Consider the following 14,464-nt stretch of genomic DNA (forward strand, 5'->3'; position numbering starts at 1 on the left):
GACGCAAAGTACTGCATAGACAAATCAGCCAGGAACTTTATATGGGAAGGATTAAGAAACTAAATTCTGAGAAATATTAAAGAATTTCCATAAAGCCAGTCTTTATTGTTTATTTTCCTCATAAAAACTGTAATTCTAAATGTATCATATTTACTATTAGGCAGAATATCAACAAATGAAATACCAGAAACACCTGAAAAAACCCACTATTAATTCAGACTCCTAAATATTCAGCAAAATGTTTTTTTAAAATCATTAAATAATTTTTCTTAAGACTATAACTATCTGCCACTCACTGTACTAAATAACTTCTTAGTGAAACAATGCCTCATCTTAGGAAGAGTTGCATATTTCCACACTTTGGAAAAGAAATGTTATTTTATAAACTGTCTAGTGAGTTGTAGTTTGATGGTCCTGAGGTAATAATAACCACACCATCAGTAAATTGATGAGAAAATATCAGAGTAATTGGAATGGACTACCTGTAAATGATCCCTGAATCTTCCACATTAACCAGCAAATCCATTTCACAAAGCAAATTGAACAACTACTGTAGAAAGCTGTTTAAAAAAATGTGATTAGATTTGGCTTGTTCATTAGTCTGCTCAGGCTGCCATAACAAAATACCATAGCCTGTTGAGTAGTTTACATAACAATAGAGTATTGTTTTCACGGCTCTGAAGGCTCAAGTACAAGATCAGGGTGCCCACAAAATCCAGGTCTGGTGAAGGCTCCTTCCCTGGCTTGCAGATTGCCATTTTCTGGGTATATGCTCACAAGGCCTTTCTTTGTTGCAGGGTGCAGGTGTGTGTGTGTGTGTGTGTCTGTGTGTGTGTCTGTGTGTGTGTCTGTGTGTGTGTGTAAGGGAAGGAAATTGGGAGAAGTATTTACTGACCAATATTGTTAAACTTTTGTCATAGGACTCTTTAGATCAGGTAAAAATGTTAAGATTTTACTCATGTTTGCAGTACCAGGTGGTAAGGCTTTCCATCAATAAGTGGCCTCTTCTTATTCTACAATGTATGGTATTAATGGTTTGATTTGAATTCGTAGGAAACTTAAGTCCAAAGCCAAAGCATGAGTCTATTTCTTGAAACTTTCTTTTAACTGAAATTCCTTATAACCCTGAGATTAAGTTTTTTTTAAACTTTAGACAGCATTTGAAACTTTTCCTTCATTGTAAACTTCCATGATAACAAATAAATAGGTGAAAATATGAATGAGTAAATCTAAGCAATGATTTCCAAGTTATCTCTAAAACAGTAGGTTTTTGTTTTACTTTGTCACATTTTATAAAATATTAAAATGTTACAAATGACTGTTCAGATACTGGTAATGTGTTCTTTAATGTTTCAGTATAAAATATGCTTTGTCAGATAGGCAAAATTAATCGAGATTGTGATAACAATGAACAATAAGAACTAGAAATTTAAAAATACAATTTAAAATAACATCCAAAATATAAAATAGCCCATAAAAGCTGCATAAAACTTCTGCACTGAAGAATAAAAAATGTGTTGCAATATAGTCGGGAAGATTTAAAGCATAGAGAAATGTACTGTGTATGTAAATCAGAGGACACAATATGTTAAAGGTTTTCATTCTCCCCAAGTTATTCAGATTGAACACACCCTGTAGACACTTTTGTAAGAACTGACAAGCTAATCCTAAAATGTATATGTAAATGCAAGAAAACTCAAATAGTTAAATCAGCTTTGCAAAAGAATAGTCAAACAATATATCCTACCTCATTTCCTTATTTCAAGAATTCTTTATGAAACTGTAATAATCAAGACAATCTTAAGTATCATATTTCAATGGGTGAAAGAAGGCTTCTCTACTAATGGCAGTAATTACAATTAAATAACCATACACCAAGCAAACAAACAACATCAAACAAACAAAATCCCAGTCTTAGTTCTACTTTATCACATGCAAAAATAAGCTGAAAGATTATCATTGTCCTAAATCCAATTGCTGGAACTCTATGGATTTTAGAAGAAGATATGGAAAAAAATAAACCTCAGTGCTCTCAAGGTGGTAATTATTTCTAAAATTTTGCATAATCAGCAATGATCTATGGGGGACACTGATGCTAATAGATATTTCATCAAAGTTAACACTTTGTTCTTTAAAAGACACTGTTAGAGAAAAGAACAGCATGAAAATATTTACAGAAAAATTGATATCAAATTAAGACAGAAAAAAAAAGAGCCCCAGATAAAAATAAATAAAAGGACCAGACATTTGAAGAGAAATTTGACCAAAGAAGAGGAACAGAGACAATAAGCACATGAAAAGATGCCAATAAAGAAACACAAAAAAATCTCAATACGGTATCACTACACATCGGAGTGGTTAGAGGAGTCGCCACAGCTATTGATAGAGGATATGGAGCAAGGGATAGTGTGTGCTGTGGTGGGAATGTAAATCGGCACCTCTGCGCGAGAAATGTGAAGCCATTCCATAAAAATGTCAAGGATATACTAGCCACGGGACACTTCTATATGGTTCTTAGATATTTATAAGAGAGAAATGAGAACCCAAATAATCTACACAAAATTTTGTGCACAAATGTTCACAGAATTTGTACTTGTAATGGCCAAAAAATGTAAAAAAAAAAAAATCAGATGACCACGAAGTGGTGAATAAACAGATTATAGTATATACGTACAATGGAACACTACTCAGCAAACTACAGAAACTACAAATGCACAATTAATATGAAAACATCTTGAAATGATTTTGTTGAGTGGAATCAATCAGACTCCTTTTAAAAAGTAGAAGACATATCTATTTCCATTTATATAAAATTACAGAAAATACAAACTAATTTATTATGACAAAAGGCAGGCCAGTTGCTCGTGGACAGGGAATTGCAAAGGCCAGAAAAAAAATTTTAGGGGTAGTAGATACATATGTTCATTTACTTGACTGTGTGATGTCAAAACTCTTCAGAAATTACACTCTTAGTACATGCAATTGTTAGATGTCAGTTATACCTCAATAGAGCTGCAAATGTGCGGCCATTCCAGTGACAGCACAGTCATAGAAAAGGGACAGCTCTCTGGGTTGTAGTAATGTTCTTACTCAATGTTGTTTGTATGCAAGTGTTCACATTCTGAAACTAATTAAAGAGTCACCTAGGATATGTGTACTTTTCTAAATGTATATTATTCTTCTTTAAACGTTTGACATTAAAATAAATATGTCAAATTTTGTCTTTTCTGTGTAGACAAGACCAACATACAACATATTAAGTAGCTTTTGAAAAATATAAATAAAAGATGGAAACAGAGGTAGAGAGAGAAAACTGCATTCCAGTAGAATTCAAATCATGCTTTACTGAAACAGAATGCAGACATATACAGAGACCATAATTTTATTTTATCACTAGGAGTCTGTCAGAAATATCATTTAAAAAAATTCCTTTCCCCTAAGATATTATTTCTACAAATAGATTTTTCAAAAATCTTCAGCAGCATGTTAAGCAATGATGTGGTAAAGTGTTCTATGAGCAACAGGGTTTGGAAAATTGTAGTCCCAGCAGTGTTTAACTGTGAGATTTTAAGATTTTAAAATGTATTCATGAGGTGTTGCCCTTTCTTCGTGTGCTCTGAACACGGATATCCCCATGGTGTACGATGGCAGGGGGGCTGGTAGTAACCTGGGCAGCAGCACCCCTTTCCTTTGCATCTGGGGTTTCTCTTAGGGTCACCCCTGGTGGGTGGCTCTAGAAACTTGAAGAAGAGCTCCAAAGCCCAGAGCAAACCCACTTAGTGGAGGCCCATGCTGAGCAGCCAGAAAGATGGCAGTGAGTTAGGTGTTTGTGGTTTCTGATTGTCAGTTCTCCAATATCTTAGCTGAACCATCAAAATCTAATGGAAATATAGTTCATTGTTTTCATCTCTATTTGTATTATATCCACATGATAAACTTTTCCTTAATAATGAATGACAACTCTCCCCAAATAAGATTAGACTTGCCTGTCCAGAAAGGGATAGCAGAATTTCAAAGTACTTGGTTATTTTCCCCCTGCCCTGGGCCATGAAATGTTTCTCCTCTGCCATACCACCCTGGCCCTGCCTTGGAGCCAGCTGACTATGGACTGGAACCTCTACAAATTCCATGTTTTCTGCTCTGAAGAATCTTCAACATAAGATTCCATAAGTGGAACTTGAGAAGATTCAGGCAGAAGAAAGTGTGAAAACTTTGTTTAGAGAAGCAATTGAATATAAAAAAGTAATAGATGAACAGATACAAGAAAGGGAGAATTCAAAGAGGAATCAAAGCACAATTGAGAACTGACATCTTAGTTACTAGATGCAGAAACTAAATGTAATCTTTTAGAATAGTAATTGTGATGCAGCAGAATATTATAAAGGATCCGAAAAATGGAGAGAACATTTGTCTTACAGAAACAGATGACCCTAGGAAGATAATGACAACATGATCAAATACATGTTCAGAGACAACTTATAAAACTAGATCTTCTTGAACAAGGATACAACAAATTTACCAGGATGCAGACCCTTGTAGAAATAAAAAGAAAAAAAGCAAGAATTGGAAGCAAAACTTCATGAAGAATAGGAAAGGAAACATGCAAGCTAAGGAAGGTCAGTTGCAAACTGATCTGGAAACAACACCGTAAAGTTTTGTGCAAGGATTGAGTGGTGAACAACATTCTTTGGGCAAAACAAGTACCCTCACGATGTAGTAGAAATAAGAAGTCAGCAACACCATCCTCTTCCAACAGGATCAATCAAGAATTGTCAGAAGTCTTACAAACTTCACAGGACGAGTTTCGCCTGATGAGCTTTGATCACCAGCAGTTCGCAAAACTTACATGGCAGTCACCAAACACTGAACTCAAAGAATGCAGCATGTGAACTAGAGGCACTGTGGGAGGGATGGGAACAAAAGCCAACCAAATAATTAAACTTTGAAAATACCAAGTACAGCTGAAGAAACAGAAGCTAGAGAAGCAGAAGAAAGAAGTTAGAGCTAATGAAAAGGCTCTTGATGAAGAAGGAAACAGCAGCAGCCATCCTTCTGCAGTTACAGCAACCAAAGTAAGAAGGATTTTGCCAAATTGAGACCTGGAGGAAAAAGCAGGAAAAATCTTCATTTATCAAAGGACATGCAAACCATCCAAAGTTTATTACAAAGCAGTAATGTGTTCTGGGGTTACTGACTGCTCACTCCAGGTCATAAATGTTACGAAGATAATCTACCTCATCAATTCGATATTGACAATTTACTTTCCAGGTTTTGTACTCATGTTGGAATTGATAGACCTAGGCTTCATACACAGGTTTCTTGTGTTACGCAGCACAACTATTTTTTAAACCATGAATTAAATGGAAATCAAGGGAGGTTTAAATCTTGAGAAGCCACATTCTTTATGACGAATTCATTGTACTGGTATATTGCACTTTGTGAATAAATTACTGATTTTTTTTTACTTGTGAATATGATTTTTTAAAAAATAATTCTACGTGTGTGTGTGTGTGAGTGTGTGTGTAACTTAGGTTTAAATTTTCAAAATACGAGGCTGTCTTGAAGGCAGCGTTTGCCTGAAAAGTCTCATTTTTAAATCTTCCCTGGCATCAAGAGCCCCCTTCCCCTTTCTCACACCACTATTAACTAAACTTTGACTCTTGACGGATGTTCTGTACATTTAAATATCTATATATTTGAGGACTTTTTGTCTGCGCTTTTAGCATTTGAACCACTGATAGGTATTAAATGCATTTCTATTGCTCTGTTAATCCACTGTTTAATTTTTTTTTTTAAGATCAAAGCAAGCAATCATTTAAATCACTTACCTATAAAATAATAAATACATTTTTTAAAATATCGATTGTTAGTCAAATACATAAAATTTTGGATAAAGGAGAGACAGAAGGGAGCTTCTCTGAAGCATGCACATTTCCAGGTTTTTGATACCTGTTTGTAATCATGTTGTTCAGTCAGGCATTGTAGTTTTAATTTTGAAACTTAGAAAACCCCTTGAATATTTGTTTTTGGTATAGAGTATGAGTGCTATTAAGAACTGTACATATATCTCTGTCATATGAGTGTAAATCCGAACAGATCGAGGTATGTTAACTTTTTACAAATTCGCTACTGGAGTCAGTAAAGCATCTTTTTTAAGGAAAAAATCGTTCTGAACCGCATACAAGACATAAGCAATGTTCTTCAACATTACATGCTCATACAACATCCTTTATTAAGTGACATTTACTAAACAGTATTCTAAGGAATATACATTGCAATTCTGGAGGTTAAATAACAACTGTGGTCCTTTAGTATTATAGCTAAAATGTGTATTTTCAAATTAGAATATCTGGGTGTGAAGCTTCTTCTTTTCTTTCTTTTTTTTGGTTTTCTTTTTTGGTACTGGGGATCGAACTCAGGACCTTGCACTTGCCAGGCTGGCGTTGTGCCACTGAGCTACATCCCCAGCCCCCTGAATATTGATTCTGTTCTTTTCTGCCAGTGTGACCCCAAGTGCTGAGTTTGTCTCTCAAAAGGAAATGACTAAAATTTGACTGCTGTGGGGAAAAAAATGTCTAAACACATGCCGAGTATGTCGAACAATGTCTGCTACATAGGGAGTATTAAAGAATTAACTACTAATATTATTTTTTACAGTTGCCTGAGAACCACATGTTGCATTATTTGCCTTGAAAGACTGGAATTTAGAGTCTGTCCACTTCTCATCAGTCCAGCAAGATTTTGGCAAAAGAATGACACCAGATGCTATACTTGTAACTACTGCCCTTGGAATGCATACTTAAATCACAAATTCCTTGAGGGCAGAGACCAAATCTGCGTGTCAGTTTGAGGGTTAGAGGCAAATGTAGATGCCCCATGCTTCTATTAGCATGAGGGAATCCAGGCCCTTTGGAGTGGATCTGAAGTGGATCTTGAGCCAAGATGGTCCGTGCCCTGGACCGAGACTGAGATGTATCAGCAACAGATGGCAGAGTCTGTTTTGTATTTACTTGGGTGATGCATTTAAAGTTGTCAGGATTCCACTGTGCAGACCTCCATATTAGAGGCCTGCAGAGACCAAGTATAGGGTTAGGAAACCAGGGACCCTAGAATCAAGTAGATCAGTGAGGACTGCAGTCAAATGCTGATCTGTTTGTTATGTAAATTCTTGCTTTTCCTAAGGTTAATGTGATAGAGAACTGAGGGTTATTTGGATGTCCTCCAACAAGCCTGGCATGCACTTATACGTAATAGGTTTTCTTTTAAGAATGTAGTACTATCAAAAAGTGCAGTGACAGTGGTAATGTACTGACACTTTCATACTTTAGTTAAAAGAAACATGTAAATACATAAGACAGAAAGGAAGATCATTCTCTTAGCTACAGACAAATTTAGTTCTACTAGAGATGTGTTTTATATCTCAAAGAATGGAAACAGTATCCGCTCCCTGAACTTCTTCAAGGGTTAACTCTGTGAGCAAAGGTCTCTAAACACAAGCTATGAATACCATTTAAATTCAGTCTCAGCAGGGCTGCCTGCTGCATTGTGTAGCTGCTATTTTTAGCCCACATTCATGCTGCTCTGGGTCAGAGTGGGGGCCATCTGTGGAGAGAGGAATGAATTGCTTGCAGCAAGACAAGCTTTGATGGATAATTACTTGCGCTATAATGTGTAATAAGGGCCAGCTCCATTCCGCACACTAAAATCTTAGCCTTGCAGGAAGTAAACATGGGCTGGTCTTCAGTGGCTGCTTGTGGCTTCCAGCACTAAGGACACTTGGCAGCGTTGCCAGATGATCAAGAATTAATTGATATGTTGTGAACTCTGCTGAAAACCAGTACCAAGACTGACGTTATATAATGCAGTTACATTTTTAAAGTTCTTCGTGATCATTAATTATTGCTATCTCCCATCATTCTAAATGAATAAAAATAAATTTTCTTTGTAATTTGAATGTTATCATTGCAAATTTCTATTTCTGATCCTTAGACTTTTGTCTGAATAAAAACATTCTTTTATAAATTCCATGTTCTAAGAATTACAGTTAGTGGAAAGTCTGCTGTTCATTTACTTATGACTGATTTCTAAAGCAGGTATCAGGTGGTCTTTTTCTCTTTCGACTTCCTATAACCCAGTGATACCAGAATCCAATCAGATTTAACCTCCTGTGAGTATCAGACAGTCTTAATACACAGTAAGACTTTTCACCCCTAAATCTCAATCCAGTGATAGAAAACAGTCACAACTTCTATTTTTAATTAAAAAATCATATAATATAACAAGTTAAATTTCACATAAAATATTAGAAATATTAAGTAGCATTGATTGAAGTTTTTCAATATAAAAATATTATAAACATATGGAAAAAATTGGAGAAAAAACTGTAACTATTTGCCATTTTGATAACTATTCCTCCTTTAACCAGTGAACTTTTGAACTTGACTTTTCCTTTGATATTTTGTGTTCTTTTCTGCATGCTTAGGCACTCTCAGGAAATATATTAACAACTCAATTATTTTTAATACAGGTATATCATGATGTATTCAATCAATATCTTATATTAAGCATCCAGAATTCATATTTTTCTTCCTTAACTTTTTATAGTATGCATAATGTTGTAATGCATATCCTCATAGAAATACATTTAAATATATTTCTGACTTTTCTTTAGAATGTATTTCAAAGGCGAAGTTATGTCAAAGATAAAATCATTTTTACCTGTGATGCATACTGTTGAATTTCTAAGATCACATCTCATTTTTAATTTATGGTTGTTTCTATTTCAGTGGTGGATGGTTCAAATAACCTCAGCCTATTATTTGTCTTTGACATAAGAAGCTTTAATTCTTTATGTAGTAAGTGCCATATAGCTTTTTCAATGTAATTTTGTTTTAGCTCTCATGATTCTTTTTTTTTAAATTTTATTTGTTGTGACTAGAAGTGGGATGCTATACAACCCAAAGTTAAAACATATACCACTGATTTTGGGGTCCAGACATAGACACAGACTGTTAGTGAAACACTGAGATACATAGAATTAATGTATTATTACCAGCAAGAAAAGAGGAGACCTAAGTTATCTTAGCGAAACAATTAACAAAAGCACTGCTGCACTAATGTGGGATATGAAAAGGGGTTTAATGCGAAAGGGATCTTGGCTAAGCAGTTCTCCAGTCAGAGTACTGAAAAGGTTTTTTTCTAGATGCCTATGATGAAATAGGAAAGGTGCAAGATAAGTTCAAAGAAGAACTGTTCGAGTTGCAAACAGAATTTAGGGAAAATATAAAAAAGACAGGACTTGCTTAGTTTATGAATAAAATAATTTCTCCTCAGATGGCAAAAGACTAACTAAAATAAGAAATGACCTCAGGACAAAGATCAATTCAAGAGTACCTCCATTAAACCTCCTGCCCACTAAGTAAAGTTCCTCTAAAGTGTGGGACTGTACGACCTTTGGTGAAAATCCAAAGTGCTTCACAGACAAGCTCAACTATTTCAGAGAGCATCTAAGAATCAGAGATGCTGTCCCACATCATCCCAACTCTACCTAAGTTAGAGAGAGGGCTAGCTCAAAGATTTGGTTATGCCTTTCATCTCATAGAGTAAATGCAAGTACAGTCATAATCAGAAACTCATAAAGTTTTTAAGACAGTACCATTAATAGACACACTCCCTCCATGGCCTGAAAAGATGAGAAACAGTTCAAATTAAAACAGACCTGGAGAACTCAACCTATATATGGCAAATGCTAGGTTGAGAAAAATACTTGGCTGTAAAACACAGACAACTTTTACAGAAAACAAACAGCTCCTTGGTACTCAGAACCTTGAGAGCATCATTAAAAGCTTTAGATAATGACTATCAAGTAGGAGGATCAGGCCATAACAGAAGGCTTGGCAACCTCTGCCCAGCTATATTGCATAATTGCTTTGTAAATTTATCTATCTAGATACATAAAAAGATAGATATGATCCATAATAATATCTGCATCATTAAATAATTAAACAACAAGAACAGTTAAATTAAATTACTTCTCTTCATTATCTCAGAGTAAAGTAAAAAGAGTCTCCTGAATTAGTGATAAGAAAACACCAATCCGTTATGCACAGACCACATGTACTAACAACAGTTTAACAATGTGACCTGAAATCTTATTTCAGAATAGAAGGTTAGATGTTGCTTTAGAGAGGCAGCACACCATGGGAGAGGACATAGTGGACCACACTTGCTCACCTCATGTCCAAAGGACACAAAAGCAGCAAAGGGAACATGTTCAACACAGCTGAACACAAGCACCTAGCATGCAGATGTGCCTCCACAAAGAACCAAAGCCATGGGTGGATAGCTGCAGTTTTAGCTGAATGACTGTTGCAAAATCTGGAAATCAGCAGGAGACAGAAATCTTACAAAGTTTAGAGATTGGGGACAACAGCAGAGTAAGAGAAATAAAACATCCTAGTACCTGCCATCCTGGCTCCAAACCTGGAAAGGGAGGAGTCTTTCCACTTTATGTGGCTAAAGGTGAGAGTCCTAGCAAACTATCATTACAAGATACTAGCAATTCAACCTACCAGAAAATTTCACACCTTCTCTGGTTTTGTAGTCTAACGAGATAAGTAACCTGAAATCTGCATAGTAGCCTTGTTTTCAAAAAGAACTTCACATTATCTCCGAGAAAACTCCCCATGTGCTACAACCAGAAGCATTTGGAAGAGCAACCCATTATCTTCTGCAGGGCCCAAACCCCTTGTGTATTTTCTGAGGTTCCACAGACATTTCATTCCCCGGGCTGACTGGCAGGCAGCTGAGCCTCATGAACCATGCCTGTCCAACAGAGTGACTCTGACTCAAACCTTTTGAGTGTCCTTCAGTATAAGGGATGAACACCATGACATGAAGGGACCGGGAGATCAGGGAGGTTGCTCACCTAGCAAAGGGACATACCCAGTCACATGTGAATTCACATGAGTCCCAGGACTGAATATGATCACTACCATGGTTTTCAGCACCTCTTCCCCTAGTGCCAACCTTGGGCCAGGGAAGAACTCCATGGTTCCACTGCTGCCTCACCCACAGGGGTGTGCTGGGGTGACCTTGAGCAACATTACCCTCCAGCTATCACCACTCCTCTGGGCACATAGAGTAAGGGAGTCTGGAGAGAAATTTCACCCAGTTCCAGCTGTCACTCAATGCTAAGGGATTCTACTAAAGGAGCAGGAGGAGCAAAGTCCAGGCTATTGCTCCACCCCACGAGGTTCACAGCCACTAGGGCTCTAAGAAGAACTGTGCCCAGCTCTAGAAGTATCCCTTCCTGCATGCCCTTTGGCAGGTACTATAGCTGAGTCAGGGAAGAAAAGCCCTGACTGTCACCCAGTTTCCACATGCACATGGCCTGGGAGGGGGAGATTTGAGGTTGTATTCCTGGGCAAGGATGCTTACAATACCAATGAGAGAAACATCACAAATCCTGTTGTCATCACACTGATGCAAGCCCCTAGGTAGGTCACCCCCCACCACATCTGATCACACACTGATTATAGGACTGGGTGTTAGCACAACGCTGGGGGTGGGGTTGGTTATACAGTGTTCCTTGCTCTCTCCTGTCTCTATGAACCATCTGCATCCACACCACTGTCTGGTTAGATGATGAGTGGTTCATCTATCTGGTTGGTCCCTCACCACTACAGTGCCATATATACGAGCAAAAGAGTTAACAGCAGCAGGGCCTGAGGAAACCTCTATCACCTGACAAGGACTACCACTCCCATTATAGGACCAACTGCACAGACCCCCACACACACTCTGTTGTCTACATGAAACCTGCTTGAATTACTAGAGTATGCCCATTTTTGCCTGATCTGCATAGAAAGTGTTTCTGATTCTAACAGACTATGCCTTGTACCCAAACTCACTAATCACACAAATAAAATTAAATTTAAAAAGAAGTCCTTCCTATAAAAGTGGTAGAGATATCCATTGCAGCAGAAGCACAAATCTCAAGATGACAACACAAGAAATATGTAAAAAGGGTAATATGACAGTTAAATTATTTGGACTTGTCATATTTTCTTGTGTGTGTGTGTGGTTTTTTTTGTATCTATTGTGCAATCTGTCTTGAGAGTATAACTGTCTAGTAGCGGATTCCGAAGAAACCAGAATGGGGGATGTGCACAAACAGACTGAAAGTGAAAGGAGTGAAAGGATGCAAAAGATACTTCATAGAAATGGAAATCAAAAAGGAGCAAGACCAGCTCCATTTACACCTGAGAAAATGGACATTAACCCTGCTTCGCAAGCACAAGGACCTGAGTTCAAGCCTCAGTACCAAATGAAAAAAAGAAAGAAAAGAAGGAAAATATTTTTACATGGAAAAGTACAAAGCATTGCTAAAGAAAACTGAGGTCATAACAGATGGAAAGATCTCCCATGTTCATAGATGGGAAGAGTTAATTTGACTAGTTTCTTCTCTGTTCTACCCAGAAACAAACCTAGACAAAACAATCCCAAGCCTTACATCAAAACACAAAGACCCCCGATAGCCTCAGAAATCTTGAGCAAAGAGGGCAAATCTGGAGGCATCACAGTACCTAATTTCAAGGTTTACCACAGAACTATAATAACAGGACAGCATGATACTGGAATAAAAGCAAACACAGATTACCAGACAACCCAGGCAGACAATCCAGGAATAAACCTTTTGATCTTCACTCAAAATTTTCTAGACAAAGTGACAAAATCATAAAGTGAGAAAGAAAATCTCCCCTACAAACAATGCTAGGAAAACTGGTTATCCACATGCAGAAGATTAAATGTTGGCCACATCTCTCATTCTATACAGAAATCAGATCGAAATAGATTAAAGACTTTGTGTAAGACCTGAAACTACTAGAGGAAAACATAGGGCAAACACTTCTAGATTATCATATATGCAATGACCATGGACAGAACTCCAAAGCACAGGAAACAAAAACCAAAAAATCATGCCTTTTGGCCAGAAACACAATTTTCCAATAATTTGCCAAAATGATGAACACAAAGGGAAAAAGGAGGGGAACCAGGTATATATTCTCTTGGCCTTTTAAAAAACATGGGATTCATTTTCCTATGAATGAATCTATTTTATATTGAAGATATACTCCTAAGTGAAATAAATAAGTCACACATGTGTAAATACCAAATAGTTTCCCTGGTGTGAATAATCTGCAACAATGCATAAGATTCTAATAAGATTACTGACATTTAGAAATGGGAAGAAAGGAGCTAAAGGTGCAGGGAAGGTGTGATGGGTAGGGGAAGAACAAAAAGGGAAAAGAAAAAAATGTGAGAGAATGAAAAGATGAAAATAAAGTGTTTGTAGATAGGGAGGGGAGGAGGGTGTGAAGGGAGGGCAGAGGTAAGGGGAAAAAATGAGAATCAAGACTTGCCATGTAGAGGTACAAGATCCCAACAATGAATGTAACTGTACTGTATCCCTAAAATGTACCAATAAACTCAATAAAATTAATAAATAAAAAAAAAGAAAATGATTCTAAAAAAAATAAAATAAAATAAAATAAAAAACATGGGATTGTTCCTTTGGCCCCATAAATGCAAAAAATACAAAAAGGGAGATATGGTAGATATCAAGAAAATGAGTCCTGTCAAAAAAGGAAAGCCAAATAAATGTTTCCAAAGCAAAACTGGAAGAGTCTATAATGTTACCTGGCATGCTATTGGCATTGTTGTAAACAAGCAAGTTAAGGGTAAGATAGAGGATTAATGTTCGTTTTGGGAGTATATCTTCAATATGCATCCATTTTCCTATGAATGAATCTATTTTCTCATTCTTTATGGCTGAGTAATATTCCATTTTATAGAAAAACCACATGCACATTTTGAACATATTAAACATTTAAAGAATCGAGATAGTTTCCTGAAATGTGTCAAGGAAAATGATCAGAAAAAGAAGGATGCAAAAGAGAAAGGAACCTAGGTTCAACCAAAGCACTATCCCGCCCTGCCCAGAGAAGCACATTTTGTGAGAACCACGAGGAAGGAGCCTGAGTTATTGGAACCTATTCCCTGTGAACTCACGGCATAAGCAGGGCTATATCTCTGCCATTCAGCACTTCATTAGTGGCTCAGTGTTCTAGGCCTTAAGTAAAATTTAAAAATCACCCTATGTTGTGAGGATGGTTTTCATAATTGAACAGGCATATGGTGCCTTTACCTCAGAAAAACAAATATTTGGAGCAGATTCTCATTGTACCTAGTGAATTCTGTCAGATCTTTAATCTTTAGTGTTTTTCTTGCGGAAAAATGTGAGGTATTGTGCAGGTGTATACCCAAATGGCCAAATATTTATGAAATATTTATATTGGCTTAAGATCCTATAAATCAGCATCTGGAAAAGTTTTATAAAAATAGATGGAAGTCAGTATATGGCATTTCAGTTAAATAAATTGTTTAAAGTACCTATAAAGAA

General features: G+C 36.6%; 2 pseudogenes; both read left to right on the top strand.

The window, feature by feature from the left end:
- The first annotated feature begins 3,483 nt into the window (after window positions 1-3,483).
- On the top strand, window positions 3,484-5,194 carry LOC104874145 (annotated as a pseudogene).
- A 7,826-nt stretch (window positions 5,195-13,020) lies between these two features.
- Window positions 13,021-14,080, top strand: LOC117283375 (annotated as a pseudogene).
- The last annotated feature ends 384 nt before the right edge of the window (window positions 14,081-14,464 follow it).

The sequence above is a fragment of the Fukomys damarensis genome, unplaced genomic scaffold, assembly GCF_012274545.1.
Source record: "Fukomys damarensis isolate Sample0158 unplaced genomic scaffold, DMR_v1.0_HiC HiC_scaffold_4, whole genome shotgun sequence".
In the NCBI taxonomy this organism is placed as follows: domain Eukaryota; kingdom Metazoa; phylum Chordata; class Mammalia; order Rodentia; family Bathyergidae; genus Fukomys; species Fukomys damarensis.